Source organism: Chelonoidis abingdonii, chromosome 4 (genome assembly GCF_003597395.2).
Source record: "Chelonoidis abingdonii isolate Lonesome George chromosome 4, CheloAbing_2.0, whole genome shotgun sequence".
Taxonomy (NCBI): Eukaryota; Metazoa; Chordata; order Testudines; family Testudinidae; genus Chelonoidis; species Chelonoidis abingdonii.
This window is the reverse complement of record NC_133772.1, coordinates 101,502,523-101,524,066: the sequence shown is the minus strand read 5'-3', so window position 1 is coordinate 101,524,066 and position 21,544 is coordinate 101,502,523. Positions and strand designations below refer to the sequence as shown.

Below are 21,544 nucleotides of genomic sequence, written 5' to 3'. Positions count from 1 at the left end.
TTCTAAACTTCAAAATGGCCAAACAGGTTTTGTTCAAATACGTTTTCTGGTTGACACTTTGGAATACTAATTTCAGCCAGGAGGTTATGTTTCTAGTGAAGTTACAAATACTTAAAAGACACTTACAATGGAAAAGCTAAAAGAAATATAAATTACCCAAATGTTTTACTAAGGTAAACCACCACTTGCATCTTGTTTTGTTTTTTTGCAATCCATCATAACATATATGCACCCACCTCCCTGGCACCGCAACCCTAATCCTGGGCTGGCATAGAAGGAAAGCCCAGAGGATGAGGGAGAATGAGCCTGCCCCTCACTCCCCTCTCAGTGGCAGCTCCTGTGCTGTAGGGCTGGGCCCAGATCTCTGCTCTGAGTGTTGCAACCTGCACACAGAGTTGCACCACCAGGCCAAACTGGAATGGTGCTGTAATCCCATATGCCAGGTCACATTGCCTGGAGAGAGGAGCCAGCCCCAACCCAACCCCACGGCCCAGCTCCACAGGATGGGAGCTACCACTGTGGACAGAATGCAGTGCAATCTCTTTCTCCAACCCCACCCTCCCCAGGGCCTCTCCTCCACATGAAACTGGGAGAAGAGTATGTTTGCCTAAGCAGTGATGGGTTAATCTGGCTCTCAATGTGGCCACCCATCTAGAACCTTTCCAGGCCTACTGATAGGTCAGGACACAGCATTTGGGAAACACTCAATTGAATCAGTACAAATGCAATAAAGTTCTACTAGATGCATATTTCAATGTACCCCTTATATCTGCTTAAATAAGAGGATTTGATCGCTTCATAATCTTAAAACTGGCATCTAATTTTACTTTTTCCCTTCAATGTAATAAAGCAACTATGAAGTACATTTTCAGCAAAGGGGTAAGAGCTACTCATTAATTCAATGTAATTTTCTTCCCCTATGGATGTATGCATGCTTTGCATTCCGGTGCAGAACAAAAACAATTTTTGAAACCTCGAAAGTAGTTGCAAAACAGAATCACTGTCATCTGGACATTTCTATTCATAACCTTTTTTTTTTAATCTGAGCTCTGCAAGCACAAATCCTTGGGAAAATGAATTTTTAACTTGAATTTCTGGCTATTCACCAAAAGCAAATTTCAAATTGTCTATATGAATACATACTGTGTTGGCTTTTATAAGTCATCCAATCAGGGAACAGAAACAATTCTTTGTTAGGTAACTAACCAGCACAGCACAAATTGAGACTTGTAAAAATTACAATCAAATATGCCACTCCAAATCTGTGATGTGTTGTTTAGGTACACAAGTATTTTTAATTTTCCCTGGTTGAATGATTTATGTCACTAATCAATGAAGTGTTATTTGTGAATCATGGACCAGATCCTCAGCTAGTGTAAACTGGCACATCTCTGGTCTATATATTCAGTTGTAATATTCACAATTCCTAATGCACACTGTGTTAGTTGCATAAGTCCTGAAATACAGGAACACAAACAATACCATGTGATTTATGTGATTGCCTAGAACAGCAAAAATTCACAACAAACTTTTATTCAGTGAAGTGATTTACAAATAAGTTTCAGTGTTGAATACAGTGGAGAATTTTGCAATCTAGACAATCTGAGATCAGAAAAAGAGGCAAAATTCGCCAGTTCAATTATTCATTAATCATTCCACTTTAGCTAATACCACAGTAGAGAGACATTTTCTGTGAGCTTTTCATAGTGCAATGATGTAAGGCACGCACTTAGCATAGGAATGAAGGCTATTTGTTGGCCTCATCTTTTATTTTTTTCACTCACGCACAAACAGAGATCCTGTGGATTACCCATGCTGTTTACTAGATGGCACATGTATCGCCTATCAAACATCCATGAAGCACAATATCTGCTAAATGTTAGTCAAGGATCATTTCCCTTCAAAGTGATTGTTGATCCACTGCTAAAACAGCTTCTAAAAATAGCATCTTGGGGAAAGTGCTGTGTAGTTTTCTAATAGGACCTTTTTACTTCTGTTAGCCTAAGATATGTTAAAAGTTAATTTTTCCTGTGATGCTTAAATATCATCAAATAATGTTAGTCCTAATTGGAACTGTCCATCATTTTCAGAATAAAATATTATTGGTACTATTTGTAATTCTATAGCAGAAAATGATAATGTCCAAGATTGGCTTTTAAAACTGTTAATGAGCCCTGGCAATGTGAAAAAGAGATGGATTAGGTAGATGTAATGAGATATGATTAAGGAGTGTAGGCACTGAAGGGTATTGGAAAAATTCTTTTTAGAAAGAGTATAATTAGTGTCTGATAAAAGTACTTAGCAGATAGGATTTTTGAAGAAGAAAGGTTAAAATAAACAGATATCATAAGACAAACCTGCTTCATTTTTCCCTTTATTTCTTTTGCATACTCAATAGTCTGTTGAAGTTTTATACATAAATAACATTTGTTGAATACTTGATGAAACTCCACCAGAGAATTAAAGTGGTTTTAATTGCAAAACACTGAAAGCAAAAAAACAAAACAAGACAAAAAACAAAACAAAACAAAACAAAACAAAAAATAAACCAGTATTGAAATGGCCTATTTCTTTCCAGTGTACATTTCTTTGTTATTTACACAATGTGCTACTAATATGCAACCTTCCTTGGATTTAAACAAATAAATGAGCTTCTTAAATAACAAGCTTTCTATAAATTGCTTAGCAACTTCCAAAGCATTCTTTAGTAAATTAGGAGACACTTCTTCTGTGGCAAGCACTTCAAAATATGCATTCCAAGCTACAGACCTTCAGTTTGTGGAAAGCTGACATTGAAAACTAGCATAAAATATAGGTTGCAGACCTATTCCACCCCTTATCTGACTGTTGGACAGAGACGCTTCTATTTTCAAATGCTTCTTCAGCTCACTAGCCCAACAGTTCTCAGTTTCTTCAGACACCTAGTCTACTAGACTGACTTCAACTGTATCAGCCACTGTTTGCTGCCTCATGTTTGCATCCAATCCATAATATACAGAGGTATGCAGTATCCCAAGTATAACTGCAGGTTAGATCGCACACCACTGAGTGGAAGGGGCTCAGAGGTGACAATTCAGGATATTAAGTTAGTGTGGGTGAGCGTGTAGTGTGTAAAGCCTGAAATAACATAGAATATGGGTAGTTGAGAACCACTGCACTGGGCCCAGAGCACGATGATTGTTATTAATGTCATGTAAAGGTAAATTCCAAGAGCTGCCAGTGATCCATTTCCCTCAGGTTTGCTTACCCCATTAAGCCACCATCATTTCTAAATTAGCTCATAGCTTTGGAAGAATGTTTAGTGTTTATATCATTACAATATCATATTTCCTTTAATGCTCCAGTGATGCAGACTATACACCGAGGAAGAAGAAGCTGCCCTGCACTTTGGCAATTGGCAGCTCCAGCTTGACACATGGTTCCTGCACTCTCTCCTCTTGAAGCCATTTGGAGGCCAGGAGCAACAAGATCCAAGGGATCAATGAAATGCATCTAAAACTTGCTACCTCTCTGCTTTGGGTAGCTGGGTGAAGAAAACTCTCAGTCCTGCAGCCACAGGGTGTTCTGAAGTGTGGGGAAGGACTCTATTATTGGGTCTAAGAAGAACAGCATGAACACTTACGACTTCAGAGGGAGCTCCAATTCTGTTTCCACCAGCGCTGTGTCATCAAAATCAGATATTACACAGAAGAAACCAAGAATACAATACAAATTTTAGGGTGTTCCCACCTAATCATTCAGCTCAGCTTCTGCTTACTCCTTCATGTACAAGAACATGCCACTTTTCTCACCTGCTAAAAATCAGGCGTGACCTTCTTTCCCCTGTCTATCTACAGTATCCCCATAATGTCTCATAGTGGGGTCTGCTATTTACATACAGTGGACATGATACTGCAGTCCATGTAGAGGAAAAAGAGGATCACTGGAGTCATTCGGCTTTTGCCCATGTAGAAATGCTGGATCAGACCACTTATGAACTCTAATTTGTCAGATATAATTAGACCATTTTCAAAGGTAAGTAGGCACTTAACTCTTGAAATCAATGGGAGATGGGTACCTAACTTTTAAAAATCCCACTATGTGCCTACTAGCATCTTTAGGTGCCTAAATATCTTTGAAAATCTGGACCGGAAAGAAATTAATGAAAGGGCCAATGAATGATAATATGCCAGTTGCCAGGAGAAGTGTTGTTCCTAGGAAACTAAAAGCATATATGTATTGTATGCTTGTATACAGCCAGAGTGAAGGTTGCTTTACATCAAAGGAGCCACTAGTGAACGTTAAAAACTGGATGTGGACAAGGGAAGTAATGGGTTTTGCTTGTTTCAGTTATAGAGGGAGGGCTTGAAGTGAGCTTGAATGGGCCACTTCCCCAATGATCTCATCAGTTTATGCAGAATATAAGATTCTATTAGTTAAAATAAAATAAAATTCATTTTCTAGTCCCGTGGCTGTGAGGCGGAGACCTTTTGAATGTAAACCAATGCAGGGTTCTCTTCCCCATCCCAGAGCCTGCCAGCCTCAAACAATAGTTCCACAAAAGACTTGAAATGTGCCCTTTCATTGGTCCTTGGATGTTACCTCTGAAGTTTAATGATAACAGTCAAAATTCAATAATGTTAACTCTGTCCTTGCTGATATCATTTCTGTACTATCTAGGTTCTGGTATGGTACTTATTGCCACAATATCTGAATAGAGCTTATTCTGATGCATCTAGCATGAACATCCAACTAATGTACTGAACAGGTTTGTGCTTCTGCAAAATCATAGACTGATAGACATTACAAATGTAGGAAACTCTGAGGCCATCTCATCCCCTGCCAGTGCAAAGCCAGAGTACATTATTCTCTACAGTTTTGGCCAGTCCAGCATTAAATGGTTGCATTCACAGGGCTTCCAAGACTCACCTTAGGAGACTTTTCCATAGCCTGATACATCTCCTTCTTACAGCATGTTTTGTGAATATTCAAACCTATTTTCTTCCTTTTCTGTGTGTTATCCCATTCCCTGTAGTTATACTCCAAGACCACCAGGGCAGGGGCAATGGCACAGCAGCGGGGGGCGGGGAGGGGGAAGAAAGAATGTGGGTTATCCCCTAGTCTCAGGAGAAGGAGCAAAAGGGGTAGATACTAAAGGAGAACTCAGGAAAGGGGTCAAGAATTTTACAAAGCCAGGAGCTCTTTAGGCTCCAGAACGGAAGAGCAGATGCAAGGAAGACTGAGGACAAACTAAACTGTCCTGTAGGTGTGGCAGTAAGTCTAAGGAGGATTGGGCTGGACGATGGGGAAGCCGGGAAGCCTCCTGGGCTGCTACCAGTCAGAAGCAGTCAGCAAACAGGCCTAGAGCATGGACCACGCGGCCCAATAATTAGCCCCAGCTCTTGTTGTCGCTTGGCCAGGTGCTACATGCTATGGCCTGCTGCATTCCTGGGACTGATTATCTCAGCTGAGGATGCTCCGCACCCTGACTTTACAGCCCTGTTACTGACTTGCACTGCTGTCAGGGTTTCTTCCATCCCTCCCCTTTCCTCTTCCTTCCCTCTCTTCTTCTGTATGTAGGGTTTCTTCCATCCCTCCCCGTTCCTCTTCCTTCCCTCTCTTCTTCTGTATGTGTACCTCCCCCTCCCCACCTCACCACCACAAACATTTGTTTGTGGTCAAATAAAGAGTTGATCTCAGCTGACATTTCCTATCTAAGCATCACCCCTTCCCCTCCAGTTTCTGCATCCTTTTGACTTGTGACACAGACGCTGATGCAGAACCTCTGGGCCCTTTGATTCCAAAGCCTTGATGTTGCAGGAAGAAGAAAGAAGTTTGCCTAGAGAGCTCCTCCTTACTCTCCACTCTGCCTGTTTAAGGCTAACAAAACTGGGTTGCTGTGTTTGCCAGACAGAACTTCTCTCTCTGTAAAGTGGGGAGGAGGGGGGAGTCTTTTGGATCTATGGAAGACCTTTATCTTAAGTGAAAGAAAAAATAAGTTATATATTGTGGGGAATCTATTGGTGAAGTAGCCCCTGCTGGCTAAAAGTGCCAGGTGAATTTCTGCAAGGCCAACACAGGAGAATTTTGTCTGAGATGCTGAAACCTGCCAGTGATTTGGTTCCTCTGCATAGGAAGGTTGTTAGCTCTATGTTAATATTGTCTCCTATGGAGATGCATGTATGTGTGTGTGTTACTTGCATTTCTTTTACATTGTGTCACAACTGTCTTTAAGTCTGCTCCTTGGGGTTCCTTCTTCCGGTACTTTTTCCCCCTTTTGGGACCATATTCAAATGTATCCCACTTTTAATTGAAGCGGTCCCTCCCCTCCCACCCCCCGGAGTAAGGAATGGTTTTGCTGAGTATTTCTCCCTTTCTGAAAGGTCTCAACAATCTTCTGGAAAGTAGACACACACTGTATGCAGTGAGAAAGTTGTCAGAGGTTAGACCAGAGGGAGAAAAAAAAACAACCTCAAGCTGATCTGGGAGACTGCGGGGCATCCAGTTCCCTGTGTATCAGGGAAACACCTACCCTTTCCCCTACCATTTAAAGGAGTTTAAAACCCATTTGAGAAAAAAAATCGTTCCTCACTCCAAGCTTAAAACAATGGTGAGATTAGACACACATCATCCTGGTCCGTAGCTTTAGGAAAATATTGGCCCCCTTTTCACCTCTCAGACTGTCAGAAAAGCCTTTGCACGGTTTTGTTTCAGCAAACCCACAAATAATGGATAGTTCCTTTCATAAATTGCCAGTAACACCCCATTCTTCCCAGGTTCTCAGAGCTCACAGTAGTGGCTGCATATGCGAGGACATCACCACTTACAGACATCATCAGTACAGAACACTCTGTTATTTATTTAGACTGAAAAAAGAGACCCCGGGTTATTTTCTTAACATAATTAAAATGCATCGCTTAAGTTCCTATTTGCTCCAAAAAAGCGTGGGAGCGTAAATGTTTTGGCTGTCAGCTGACAGTAAATATATCTTCATATCATGTTTTTATTTTATCATTTTTAATGCACACCCCTTCCTTCTCCCCCCGCCCCCCAACTCCTAGTCGCTGAAGTGTTTGAAAGAGGCTTGGAGTCTACAGTGTCTCGCTCTCTTTGCTCCAGAAGATCAAATGTATTACTTTTCCTTCTTGCATGTCTGATGACGGGATAAAAATGTTGTTTCGGTCGAGATTTAGGGGCTGCCTCTAGGATGTCGCGATGTGAAAGTGAAGTCCGGGCTTCATAAAACTAGAGCAGGGAGTGCAACAACAACAACAAAAAGACTAGATTTGGGTCATTTACAAAAGAGCACTTTGGTTACTTTTACACATTTCCTGGGTAGGAAAAAAGTAATAATCCCACTATCAGCGAAAGAAGCCTGTGTCTGAAATAGCTCGGGTTAGGAAAGCTTCGAAAACCTACATGTTTCGTTCTAACAAGCCACGCTGTCGATGATTTGAGAGTGGTTTAATACCCATGTAGGCCGAGCAGTTTGTTGTCCTTAGAGTAGAGAATCAATTGCAGGAGTTTTTTCTGTTTTGCTGAAAATGTAGATGGGCGTTAGAGTGGTACCGTTTCGTTTTCTCATTTCTCTGGAGATATTATTTGAGCTAAGAGCTATTGGAGCTCCACTCCAAATAACCTCGTTTACCAGAAGGATAAATTAAAAGCCTTTGCTTTTGAGCATGCCTCTTTTAAATGTTATATGATCTATTTCAATAGGAAACTTATTAATAACGTTATTGTCTGCAATGCGCCAAGTCAAATGACACATGTCTCGTTTCTGGTAAAGAAGAAAAGAAAAGAGAAAAGAGAAACCTATTACAAACAGCGGCTGCAGTTTACAAATAGTAAACATCGTTCATCAGATGGTCCCTAAATATTCTGTACTTTGCAGATCATCTGCCTTCCTTTTGCTTTCCTCTAGAATATTACATCCTTACAATTTGTTATCCAGCTACAAACGTTGTAAATTTAAATATCTGGGAAATGGTTCATCAGCGTTATCTGAAACATTCCCTTCCCTGCACCGCTCACTGTCTCTTGTAATTAAACAATGTGACGGGAACTGGAAACGGAATCAGTTTCTTGTGTATTAAAAAGGGAGGCGAAATCAAAAAAGGAGGGAATCAACAAAATTATAATGTCCCGAGAAAATGATAGCGAAAATATACAAATGTATGTCACAAATATACAAATAATTATATGCAGTCTGTACCTTAAACCAGGTTCGATATTGATTTCAACAGGGATAACTGTGCATCTCCTTGTGATGTTTCCTAGTATATCCTATGCATTGGCTAACTCTGTATATTACCTATCGTGATCTAATTCTGGTTTTTCTTGGAAACAGCTCTCACTTATCTCGCTACCCTTCTTAACTTTCTCCGATAAGAGATTTCATTTTTATTGTTTAGAGGTGAATCCCTTTTTTTCTTCAGTTTTATTCTTTAGCTGTCACAGGTGCGCAATAGAAAATATTTTTAAAATACAACCGTTAGAAATCTAACAGCTCATTTATTTTAATAACAATGGGCCATTTATTGTCATAAGTACTTAAACAAAATTCCCAGTTGAACAGCAGCACCTTGTTCCACGCTGGGGTCAGCACTGATAGGATGGTATGACCCAATAATACTTGTTTAATTTGTGTTACGAACACTTATTGCAGGATATTGCTCTATCCCTAATTCCATCCATATTCACTTTCCCCATACTGGCTGCCGTCCGGATAATTATTTCTAGGGAACGTTATTTCTTCCCTTTAAATATAGGAGATGGGGATAGGTAGCAAACGAAACTGTAGACAGTCACATCAAGTCTGGTTGTAGCACAGATCTCGGCACTCCACAGACTTCCAGTAAAGTGAAGGGACCTCGCCCGCTCGCTCTCCACACTCGAATATGTTTTCAGACCAAAACTGGGGTTGACTGCCCATGGTCAGAGAAGAAGATATACGGATCTGGGTGCAGATTCCAAACGAATTCATTACAACAGAGCCCTTCCTCCCCTCCCCCAACACACCCGGACACACACTCCCACTTCCCAAGAACACAGTGATAGAAGTGCATTTTAACCTGTTGTTGGTAAGTGATATAAAGACGGCGTCGTTTATAGAACTCCCAGTGCCAGGGTGTGCGCAGTTACTGGGAGATTGGCAAGGAAAGTGCTTTTGCAAAGCAACGTTTAGCTCAGACTATTCCACAATATTTTATTCGAGACTCGAAGTGATGTTTTCTGACGGATGGAGGAGCTAGTTTAGTCGATTTTAAAGTGTTTATTGAAATCATAGCAGTATCGCTCAGGGTCACACGCAATCCGAGAAGTTATAACATTTACATCTCCAGCCTCCCCACAACCTCCAGAGCTGCCTGGACTGCAGCTGAATTGAGACTTGTACCAAGTTATCAAAGGAATCAGATATTGTTTGAAACCGTTTCCTCTCCTCCCCACCCCCCCGAGTTCTGTGGCAGACTTTCCTCTCTACTATATCAAGGCAATTAACAAAAACCGGTTTTAACCCCGGACAGCTGCCTGCCTGGGAGATTTTAGGATTATTTTCCCCCTTTTTGTCCTTTGAATCATTTCGGGTCCAAATTTCAAGGCAGAATCTCAGGCTGGTCCAGTGGCCTCTTTGCCTTTATCTTCCAGACACTAGCAGGTTTGACAAAAGCAGACTCCCCTCCTCCCGGGGAGATGATGGGCTCGTGTTTACACTCTAGACAGCCACTAACTCCACGGATCTCTCCCTCTCAACCCCCAGCTCTCTTCCCCTCCCCCCAGTTTTTGTGGTGGTGTTCAAGCGAATAAAAAAAAAGACATTTGGTACCAGCACACTGTCCTATTCTGCCTTTGCACAGTGACCACGCAGCTCTCCATTCATCACGTGTCTTTCTCCCGGACAGTTCCCCCACTTTGGCTGTCAGACGCGCCTCTTCATGTCACCTTCTTCCTCCAAAGAGCCCTACTGGGGTACAGAACACAGCCCAGAAACAGCCATACACAGTAACGCACTCTACGCTGCTCCGTCTGCCTCACGCCTGTGGCGAGCTCTCCGCACTGCCGCTGGCATTTTCCTGTAGCCAAAGAAAGATGATCCGGGAACCACTCTGAAGGGGGAAAGTACCCATCTCCTGAGGCCCAGATGCTAAGCTGGTCTCCCATGGCCTCACTACTTAGTACATTTTAGGGACAAAGCGCCTTCTCCCGTCACCCCAAACATGAAAATAAGGATCCAGCCACTGAATCTGAATTAGGGGCTCTCATCAGTGACTACCAGGCCTGGCTTTGCGGAAGAACTAAAAAAGCAGGACTATGGAGCAATACTTGAAAAAGACCAGAACAAAATATGCTCAGATGAATGGATTTCAAGATTCCCTGCTACAGCTAGTATTCAAAAGGAGTCGTCATCATCGTTATTCGCAGCACAAGTTCAGCGAGATGAGGAAATCTGTTTAATCGGGTTATTAATCATTTAAAGCCAAGTAAATAAACTACAATCTAAAAAATATCATTGATGATTCACACTGTTGGTAGATTTTAATTACACACTAAAGTAATATGTGCATGTCAATTTTGGCATTTTTTAAAAAATAAACAGGACTTGAAGGCCAAAACCCTGGTGATTTACAGTGTTTAATAACTAACTGGGATCATCCCTGTGTCTATATGTTAAAAATCATTGTGTTTCCGGTAGTAAAGAACACGAATGTACATGTTCTTAACATGTTTCCGTTGCAACTGCAAGTTGATTTCAACATTCCCTTAACGATCATCCTATAGATGTGTGTAAAATAAAGGGATTATCTCCCTTTTCTCTACAATTGTAATGTGATACACCTTCCTGCATTTTAGGGTACATCATTTGAGACAGATCTACAATTGCAACCCTCGTTGCAGACAGGAGACGAGATCTGTCCGGAATATATATTCAAGAATGTAATTCTTTCGCAGACAAATAATCGTCTCTCTTTCAAATATAATTAATGTTTTGATAGTGCATTTCTTCCGAGAAGTAGATCCACAAACACACACAACCTCGTAACGTGTGTGTTTGTATATTTGAAACAGGATTATATAAAGAGTCTGTATTGTGAATGAAACAGACATGCTGCTTTTTAAAGGGTTATATATAGACAACCTTATTTATTACCTAAACAATTGGAAGAACGGTGTAGGTGCGTATTATACAAAGTAAACATTTTAAAAACATTTTTTTTGTTAAAAATGAAAATGTTAGAAAACATAAGAAGCCACTGTTTGTTTTCGGTTTCTTGTCAGGATCAGAAGGTAAAAGAATGTTATGTTTGTCTGCTATTCTGTGTTATTCTGTGAACAACGTTTCTTCCTTTTCTCGTCAGGAATTCATCTCTGAACCCTAGCTCCCATTGACCCCAATGGGTGCGGAGGGAACAGAGGAGAAGACCCTTAGATGGTAAAACTACATAGAGACTGGATTTTTGCAATCTGCATCATGCAGGTGGCGGGGGTAAAACAATCGCTGGAATCATAACATTCGAACTCAGCGTTTGTTAAAGGATAGCTCGCTGTATAGGATATTCTTCAGATTTAATTCTCTCAGTCCTGTGTGATCGTATGGTATATTAGTTATAAATGTTTGGAAAACAGGTCGAACCTGATGCCACTGAAATCTATGGGCGTTTTGACAGTGATTTCTATGGCACCTACCCAATATAAATTTCATTGCATTTAGGATAAGAAGTCAATTTATATACTTTCCTTAATACCTACAACATCCCTGAGTTCGGTACAAAAACTAGAGTTTTAACTTGAACTATAGAAATACCAGGCTGGAATCAACATGTGAAAAATACTGTCATCACGCCATCTGCATACCCATACAAAATGATAAAAGGTCCAGATCCTGCTCCCATTGATGTCACAGGCAAAATTTCCATGATATCAGTGGACAGAGGATCAGGTTCCACATCTGTGCTTATACTCATATAAAATATATAGAGAGATAAAGATATGTATATAGTTGATCTGTATTAAACTAATTCTTCAGAAACTATTAAATAGAGACGTGTAACCTGGGAATTTTTAAATGGGTTTTATTTTCCATTTGGGTTGCTTTCAAGGAATCGCTGTTATGTATTCCTCTGAGTCGGCCCGCAAACCAAATCCTGACTTCAGTGGGATTTCCAGGGTCTCCCTCATATGGGCCCACTTTGAAGGCTTTTAGCTGCCGTAGAAATAAGCTTATGATGAGGAGGAGGCTGATGAATAATAAAGGTAAAAGTCCATTTGATCTGAATTAGAGTTTTTGTCTGAGTAAATAAAATAATTCTACCTGAAAAGCAGGATAGAACTCTGAGCAACCCAAACATACACAAATCTTTCAGTCTCTCCTGAGAACATCGGATGCTCTGAGTTGTCTGCAGGTTGCTATTTATTTTAATGGTTGTTATTATTATTATTATTATTAATAATAATAATAAATAATAATAATAATAATAATAAAACACCTGTAATGTTTCCCCCACAAACTTTAGTCTCTATCTCTTTCCACAACATTTTACTGAAAGTTGTCTTCCTAGGAGCTGACTTGGATATTGAGTATTCACAAAGTGTCTATAGTTGAACATTATAGTATCCATCTTACTTAAACCCAATACCTGTACCTACCTTTGCTAGAAAACCTGCCCGAAATGCAAACATCTGGCAAATGTTAATAGCTATAATACAGTGTTACCCACCTCATTTATTCTGATCCAGTTAACCCCATGTTTACCTCCAATGATCTGTGAACAAACAAAAAAGTGGGAAATATTTACCACATCGATCAGATAATCTCTAGTTAGATGTCAAAAATAAACTTGTTAACTTGTTCCTGAAGACAAAACCAAACCAAGAACCTTGATACCTTTATGGTTTGCAAATGGTCTTTTTGTTCAGCAAGGGCTAACATTAAAGATCACACTTGCGTTCAGAAAATATTGTTATTTTTCTTTAATGGGGAAAATTGGACTCCTGCGACTTAGATCTGTGGTTTTTAGGACTGGGGTGGAAATTGGACTGACACCACTTTGCACTTTAACAATCAGATTTCGTCAGGGTACAAGTTGTTTGTTTAACCCGACAGCTCCGTGCACCCCGTCGCACGCTTTATACACTCATTAAAACGATTATTCACGATCTGTCGAGTGTTTTCTAGTTCATTCACAGGAGAGACTTAACGCGATAAGATTCAAGAATATACCTTCAACTATACCAGAGAAAGAGAGCAGCGGGGGAGGGGGCGCGGATTATCTATGTGATCATCTGATGCGCTGGCATTTTACATCTACAAGTTGCAAGAAAGCAGTTGTTCAAAGTCAAAAAGCACTAACGTTTTTAGATTGCGATTTGACAGCTAAGCAGGATCATAAACAAAGGATCCCACATTGGTTTCATTTCCCAAACTTTAGAACAGTATTGATATTATAATGCTTACCCTTAAACACTCTTCTGACAAACAGGAAAATTACCTACAGATGTTAATGACAGTTTTGGGGTAGATACGGTGAAACGCAGCTTGGGAAATGTATGAATTCACCGTCTATGCAAAATAAATAATTCCTTCTTGTCATAGAGTCAGATCCCAGGGCCAGAAGGGACCCACTGTGGTCATCTAGTCTGACCTTCACAGGCCATAGAACTCCCCCTCAAAAAAATGCGGTGTGTGTGTGTGTGTGTGTGTGTGTGTGTGTGTGTGTGTGTAAATCCAACCTTGATTTAAAAATGGCCAGTGATGGAGAATCCACCATGACCCTTGATAAATTGTTCCAACAGTTAATTATCTTCACCGTTAAAATGTTTTGGCTCCTTTCTTATTGTCGAACACGATGATTTGATGACTACAACAGGAATAATTCCTCCTCAGTGACTAAGTTTTTACACTGCTTCTTTGCAGCTTTTCCTAAACGATAGAGTGGAATTGGTATTTGTGAGCGGAATAATATTGCCATTTGTAATATTATCATTCTGAATTATAGAAAAGTGTAGCAAACATGGCTGAAATGTCACAGTATCTTCCGAAACAGCCGCAAAAGAAGGTGCTACCGTATCTTAATGTTCATTTAAAATATAGATTTTTAAAAAAATCCATTTCGATCTATGATGCTCCAATTATAGAAGGAGTTCACAGGAATAGCCGCAACATCTTTTAAATATATTAAAACATGAAGGCACAAAGGTATCTAAAGCATCTTGTTGCTATTATCCACTACTGTGATATCTTAATGCGGATTTAAAAAAAAATCAGCCGATCTCTGATTTATATATTCATATAACCCTAGATTCTGAAATTCTAACTGTTACAAAACTTCAGAGGCTACTCTATTGCTAGGATCATATTTAGATTTACAAAGGAAGGGAGAGAGTGGGGAAGTAAAGCCAAGGTATAATTCCTGCGTAATGTCTTTAGTTCCGCCAAACCATTTATTTAAAAGGGTTGTTTTTTTTAATAAAAAAGTATCTAATCATAATTTATCTTTATTTTAAAGCAAAAACTCTGAATGCAACAAGAGGTTTTATTCTGAAACGGTTTCCCAGTTGCTTGAAAAGCAAGCATGTGTAAGTAATTTGTTAAATTTATTGAATTGCAATAATCCACTATCAAGTTTGCTAAAAATGGATCTGTCAAGTGTGTTTCCCGGTGTAAGCTCATTCTTTCAAACCAACCTGGTATAATAATCAGGAGACAAAGAAACCGAAATATGTAAGTAAATACCAAACCTCTGCATAAATAAACACACTAATCAATAGGAAGCAAGCCAACATTTGTCTTATTGATGAAGGAAACAATCGATTTTGCTGTTCCAACTTGCAATCTGCACTATCCATATTTAATTATTAGTAATTTTAACTCCACTGATTTAATCATCAAAAATAGTGTTAATAACTCCTACCCTTCCACCTTATATTATATTAATGATCTGACAGAAAAGATGGCTTTCGGATTTTTCCTTAAGTAGACAACTTTATCCAAATTGAGTAAGCAGCTATGGAAATAAAAACATGATTACTTAATGCCGATTTAAGAATTTTCATGCTGAAAATGTACCCCAATCTTTTCAATAAGAGTATCTTTCAAAAGCAGTGGAAAGTATTTATTTTAAAAGATCATTGACACTTCAGCTCAATGCAATTTTGATATGGTTCTCGTGTGTTCTTCATGAATTCGTAACCTTTGATAACAAAAATACAGTTTCCATTTCATGTCACTGAGATTTTCCCTTCAAAACGCACACAAAGTGAAGGTGCATTCAGAAGAACAAAATTAGGTTTTCTAACCATTATAGCATTTGCAAATCAGCATGAACAAATATTAATTATCTGATACATTTAATCAGATCTGTATTAATTCCCTTGAACAGATTCCTCTAAATAATCTGTCAGCATGTAATTGTTTCAGTTTTTGTATAGTTAAGATATTCAGGTAAAGAGTCTCCTTGGTGGAACTGACACGCCTGTTTGGAAGTGTGTGTGTGTGTGTGTGTGTACCTAGGGAGAAAAGGAAGGGTACTGCCATCTTTGCTATAATATCACTGAGATTTTTAACTGAAAAGGGCAGTCGGAGTGTATATTACTCGTATTAAATTTTCAAAAATACTGTAGCCATTTGGATAACGCGAATTTTAACAGCAGGCTTTAACTATTTACATGCGGTTACAATTTTGTAAAAAAGATTTGAGCCCTTCCTCGAATACACTGAAGAATTATGAGAATTTTTTTTCTATGTGCAGATGCTAACAAGATTTTTGGCCGTTAAGGGCAATTTCTCTGCCATTGTATATGATGGATGTAAAAGATAATTTAACCTTAAATGCCGTCTATCAAATAATTTCTGGGTGGACGTCCTGGCCCCATTGAAATCAGCGGGGAATTTAGCCAAGGTCTCGCCTATAGAATTGAACTTTTCCGACTCAGCTTAATCTCGATAAAAACCCTCTGAGCTCCACAAACTCCTGCTCCACAAGAATTCTGCAGATCCAAAGGAAAAGAAAGTCTCTTTTCACAGGTTCATGTCACGGTGAAAAGGATATCTACTGAATGCAGTGCAACAGAAAATAAAACCAACAGCCCGTCGGGTCCCTGCTTTCATTGCAGTTCCAAACCCCTATTGATCTGAATGAGTCAGATTCGCTTGAATGAGGAATGCATTTAATATCAGTCTTAACATTAAGTAGCAATTTGCAGTTAACATTATTGGGGTTATTTACTAATGTTTTTTTAGTGCAGGATGACAAATGTAAGATTTTTTTCAGCCTCATGTGTGACTGTATAGCCTAAGTTAATAGATCTTTCCGGTGGAATTAAGAACAGCTCGACATAAACAGAAGGAATCCTATTTTAAGAATTGTAACGTGTCTTGGCACTCATCACAGAATTATTATTATTATTATTAATTATTATTATTATTAGATAAAAACCTTTAATAGTATATCTTCACCTTACTGATTAATAAAAGAAAAAAATGCTTCCTATTTCATTTGATAGCCTTGGTGAGGTAATTATATGTATACACCACTAAGATGTTTTTGATAATCCTTTCGTTAAATTAAAACACTGATATCTGCAACATTTCTCCAGTGTTTTATTGAGGTGACTTGCTCATATGCATTGGTATTAGCCTGCGTTCTGTTAAATGGCATTGTAAAAGGGGCAAGAAGGCAGTTGCTTGGGTTTTATGCTTTAATACATTATTCCCGTATTGTTGTCAGCTCACAACAAGAAAACTACAACACAACCAGTCCCCAGCTGCGGCCAGCGAACTGTATGGATCGTTAAAGCGAATGTAAACTTTGCCTGAGAAGCAGATCAGCCGAAATACCGTAAGTCATTGCCAAACTGGTGACGAACAGGAAAGAGAAAGGGGCAAAATCCTTTTAAAAATGTCTACCACAGGGAAAACACGGTTATCAACTGGCAGATAAAGTGCTGAGATCTGAAACAGGCACTGTGTAAACACTAAGGATCGACTCTTTTTTTTCTAATGGTTTTGCTCTACAGTCATTTTCTCTGGCACCTGAAAATCGAACCTGTATGTGTGTGACAAGCAAGGAGCTCCAGCTCTCCTGTTAGACAAGAGCGCCCTCACCTTGCTGCTTTGAGAGCAGCTCCCAGGCACAGCAGACTCCTCGCTGCTTACTTTGTATCTGAGGACGGCAGGTATAGCATATCATAGTGATATCTATATATATACATCTCGATCTAACCATCTGCGTCTCTTACAGCAGCTTTGCTGTCTCTCTAACAGCAGCTTTGCACTGGAGGTACGACCGAGATCGCTATGGTGACCGATAGTCTTATCGATATAAGCATAAATATATAAACCTATAGATTTCTAAATCCAAACTAATTTTTAAAGAAAGCAACAAACCTCTTATTTATACCTTACAGAACCAATTTATTCTACAGGCAGGTTTCTGCCAAACTGTCAACAATTTGTCAACTCTCTTTAAAGCTGTTTCATTCTTTGTATATACATTTCCAAGGGAAACGAACTGCACACGGCTTCCATTTCCTGCAATGTGAATGGGGAGATCCACCCCTCAATACTTCATTACCATTTGCTCTGATTACCTTCAGCAGCTGTCTTATCTCACTGCGTTTTGGTAACTTAAATTGGTGTATTAAAAATTAATTATTTGCATGAGATTACAAATTGCGGAACAAGGGAATTAAAATCATTAACCAAGTCAGGCACGATGCATTGTTCTTTCCCCCCAGCCGTGTCGAAGGTATAAAACCCAGAACTTCAGTCAGTCTAGAAACACTTTCGGCTCCCCCCACGCCCACCCCCGGGGAGATATGATCAAGTTTGTCAAATCAGTAGATCGAGCAGGACAACGCTGTCATCACCCTCTCGTTTTACAAAGTATAGCACCTACGTATATTAAAATTTCAATATCTCTGACACGCAGGGACACAGCATTTGGAGGGTGGGAGGACGAGCAGAAATGCCTTGATCTATTATAAAATAAAATAAAACAACCTCCCGCCAAACTGTGGAGTGGAGCTTGAAATTGTCAAGGGATTCATTCTCCATTTCTGGCGGCAAGCGTTTGCCTGCTGGTATATCCAGAGCAAAGGCGATGCTCGTTTTCTATACATTATTTTAAAAGTCTCCATCTTTCTTCTCATATAATTTCTGGCAAGAGTAGCTTCCTCTGCGTTTAAGAAATTTAACAATATTTACACTATACCCGGAAGACATAAACCCCACCGAAAAACCCATCCCCATTTGTAAAACCCAAAGGTTAAATGTTCGGGGGGGGGGTAATTATTTTTTAGAAACACAGTCTACCCCCACTTCCCCTCCAACACACACACCGAAACGGCATCGATTTAAGACTTCGATTAAAGAACAGCTTTAATTCTGGAAAAGGAAAGCATGTATTAAGTTCTTCACGCTAAAGCATATTTCTACTTTACAGTGAGATCGAAAAGCTAAATCACGTCCCAAGGTCTACGTGTAAACATTGCTGATATCAGTGAGTACAGCCGTTTTACGAGTGCAGAGGAATAAAATGTACACTCACCAAATCTGCTCGAGAAAGTATAGCCAGCATCCTGGCATCCTTTCTTTTCTTTCAGGTACAGGTAGTTCTGCACAGCGTCTTAAAAAGCCAAACAAAACATTGCACGCGTCTCTTCCTTGGCTTTAGTTCTCTTAATTAGAAAAAGAAATCACGTTAAAAATAAACTCATAGATTTACTGGCAGAATTTATAAAAAAAATTGAAGAAATGTGCATCTTACCTGATTAAATTAAAGAGCTGGTGGGAGAGGGGGAGGAAAATCTTAACTTTGGGCACAAACAGTTCAGATGTAACTGGTGTTTTAAAACTATGCTTCAGTCGTGCAGACGAGCTGGCTATTATTTGGGTAGTGGAAAATAGTATGTGTAGACAGAAGTCTGTCACGTATCTGCCTGTTGGGAGTAGTGGAGGTTTTCTTTATCTTCACCTACCCTGCTGGCGGGAAGGCTTGCTGAGATTGCTGGGCAGATTTTCTTTCTGGAGGGTCCCATCTGTCTGGAATAAACTGCAGTGGAGTTGAGGGCAGGTTCTCCGGTGAGGTAGGAATATGCAGGAACTCCGCCCTCTGGGCACAGCCACACAAACCCAGCAGAACAGCCACAGCCAGCCCTAAAACCTCTAATGATCTTCACCTTCACCTTTTGCTAACCCAGTTCGCCACCACTTTTTGACCCGGTTACTCTGGCACCTTCAACACAGGAAAACATTCTTCAAAACAAGAGCATTGGACATACAAATCTGCCCAGCCGTTACTGTGAAAAATTATATAGATAAATTATATATATATATATATATTCTATATTTGTGTATATATTATATATATTCTATCAGTATATATAGAATATGTATATATATAGTGTGTGTAAGAGGAAACAGAGAGAATATATAAGGGTTTTATCTTCTCTTCTATGTGGTTAATTCTATGTTCCTTTATGAATATAGATTTAAATATATACACCTATAGATTCTTCTGTCCTTAGGAAAATATTATGACCAATAAAATAATACAAACACTAAAAATAACAATAAGTCTTATTCAACACTGACTCTACCAAGGCAAAACTCTCATTGAGTTCAGCTATGGAGTAACTGAAATTCAATGAAATTTGCCTGAGGAAGGGGCGAGTAAGCGCTGCCTGGGTCTAATTGCATAACGGGTGGCGAGGAGGTGAAGAAAATCCCCTTTGAATACTTTCGAACATAAGCCTTAATCATCATGCACTCCTACCAAAACTTGTACAGGGGTCAGACATTTTTTTAAAGGTATCATCCAAATAATCGTCGAATTTAGGGTAGATTATATCATCCTTTATTATAATTTAAATTATTTTGGCTCATATTTGTTCTACAAAACACTTAGGATTTGAATTAAGCCAGTTTATGGTATATAAAATATGTGAGAGAAATATAAACTATTTTAAAGAAAATATAGAAATTAAACGAGGAAGCTTAATGTCTCATAAATTTGAGCTGTATTTTCTACTCATATCAGAGCTTATTACCACTCAATCATTTCCCCTCAGAGCAATTTTTAAAAATACATTTGGAAGTTTCTTTAATATGAACTATACCGACAAGTGCAATAATCCCAAACACAAACCAGAAAAATAGCAATAGTTTCTTAATTCTAACCCCCCCCCCCCATAAACAATACAAATAAGGAAACGCCAACAAAGGCCCCTAGTATGGTTTGACATGCGTTAAATAATTTTAAAAAAATCAGTAAAAGTTCTTAAAAGTTTGACGTCAGACGTTCACATGTCAAAAGTTTATGGAAACAATATCAGATCACATCATTATTTGCTTGAAAGATAAAAAAGTGCCTTAAATTCCATACCAAACTGTCATATGTATGTGTGAAAAGATATCTTGAATGAACAAAAGATTTAACTTATAGAGTGGGAAGGAGGTAAATCCAAGACAAATTTGGGGCCTTAATAGGCCTGTTACAATATAGTACTACTTGAACACTTTTCCTTCCAAAGACATTTTCATCCCAGGTAATACTTATATGGTAACTTGAGTAAACTACCAAACCAAACATATTCCTCTCCCCCGCTTCAAGGGAAGAGAAAAAGTCAATAAAACCTGAATCGCTTAGGCAGCAGTTTATCACTGAACCTTAAGCAAAGCATTAAGAACGAGTGCTTGTTTAAATCTTGTCTTTTGGAAGCATATAAAAATACAGTTGTAACACCTTTTCTCAGAATTATTATCTATTACGTTTACCTAATTAATGCTTATTAACCCATGAAAAACATTGACATGGCGAGATCATGCTTTCAATCGATCTGGCTTCTATTTTCAATCCTCAATATTTTATCGGTGGGTTTGGGGGAGGGGGTGTTGCAAATGGAATACCACCTTAAATATGTGCTATTGAATTTCCCACAATATGCAACCAATTGCAAGTGTTAAATAATAAATCATGTCGTTTGTCAGCAGCAGCAGATGCCATTCTTTTAATTTGCTTAGGTAAAAATATACCTAACTGGGACTCCACGTTTTAACAGTTTAAACTCACACAGATTTTTTTCTGATCAAGTGAAGTTTCAGATTTGATTGTTTCGAGGCCTTTTTATTTTTACTTGTTGCGATCAATTTATTCTTTGATGTATGAATTTAAATTTCAACAGAGTGAAGAATTTGGGGGAGGGATTCGAAGAGGTATCATCCCTTTATACTAAAACAAAGCAACCTTTTTCTTACTGTTATTATTCATCTGAATTGCCGAATTTAGAATGGAAGCCAAGAATATCAGCGATTTCTCTCCCTCTCCCCCAATATGCAGAGCTTGGTGTCCCATCTCCTCGTTAACCTTTCACTCCTCCCTCTTCCCTACAGATTTGCTTGCATCTGTTTGTTTAATTCTTATATTCAGAGATCTTTTTTTCTCTGTCCCAGTGTCGTCAATATTCTGGTTTCAAGAATTTAGGCTTGCTATTACTCCTTCCCCCTCTACCCCCTAGTCTTTTAAGATCAACTCTTTAAAGTGTTTGCCGATAACATCTCCGGGATACA

General features: G+C 39.1%; 1 long non-coding RNA gene across 1 annotated transcript; it reads right to left on the bottom strand.

Moving 5' to 3' along the window:
• Nucleotides 1–9,110: 9,110 nt before the first annotated feature.
• LOC116834504 (uncharacterized) lies at nucleotides 9,111–19,247 on the bottom strand. The gene is made up of 4 exons (XR_004375965.2): nucleotides 18,955–19,247; nucleotides 18,525–18,654; nucleotides 12,696–12,740; nucleotides 9,111–10,085 (listed from the first exon to the last, which is right to left on the bottom strand). It is a non-coding gene; the product is annotated as an uncharacterized LOC116834504 (long non-coding RNA).
• Between the last annotated feature and the right edge of the window lie 2,297 nt (nucleotides 19,248–21,544).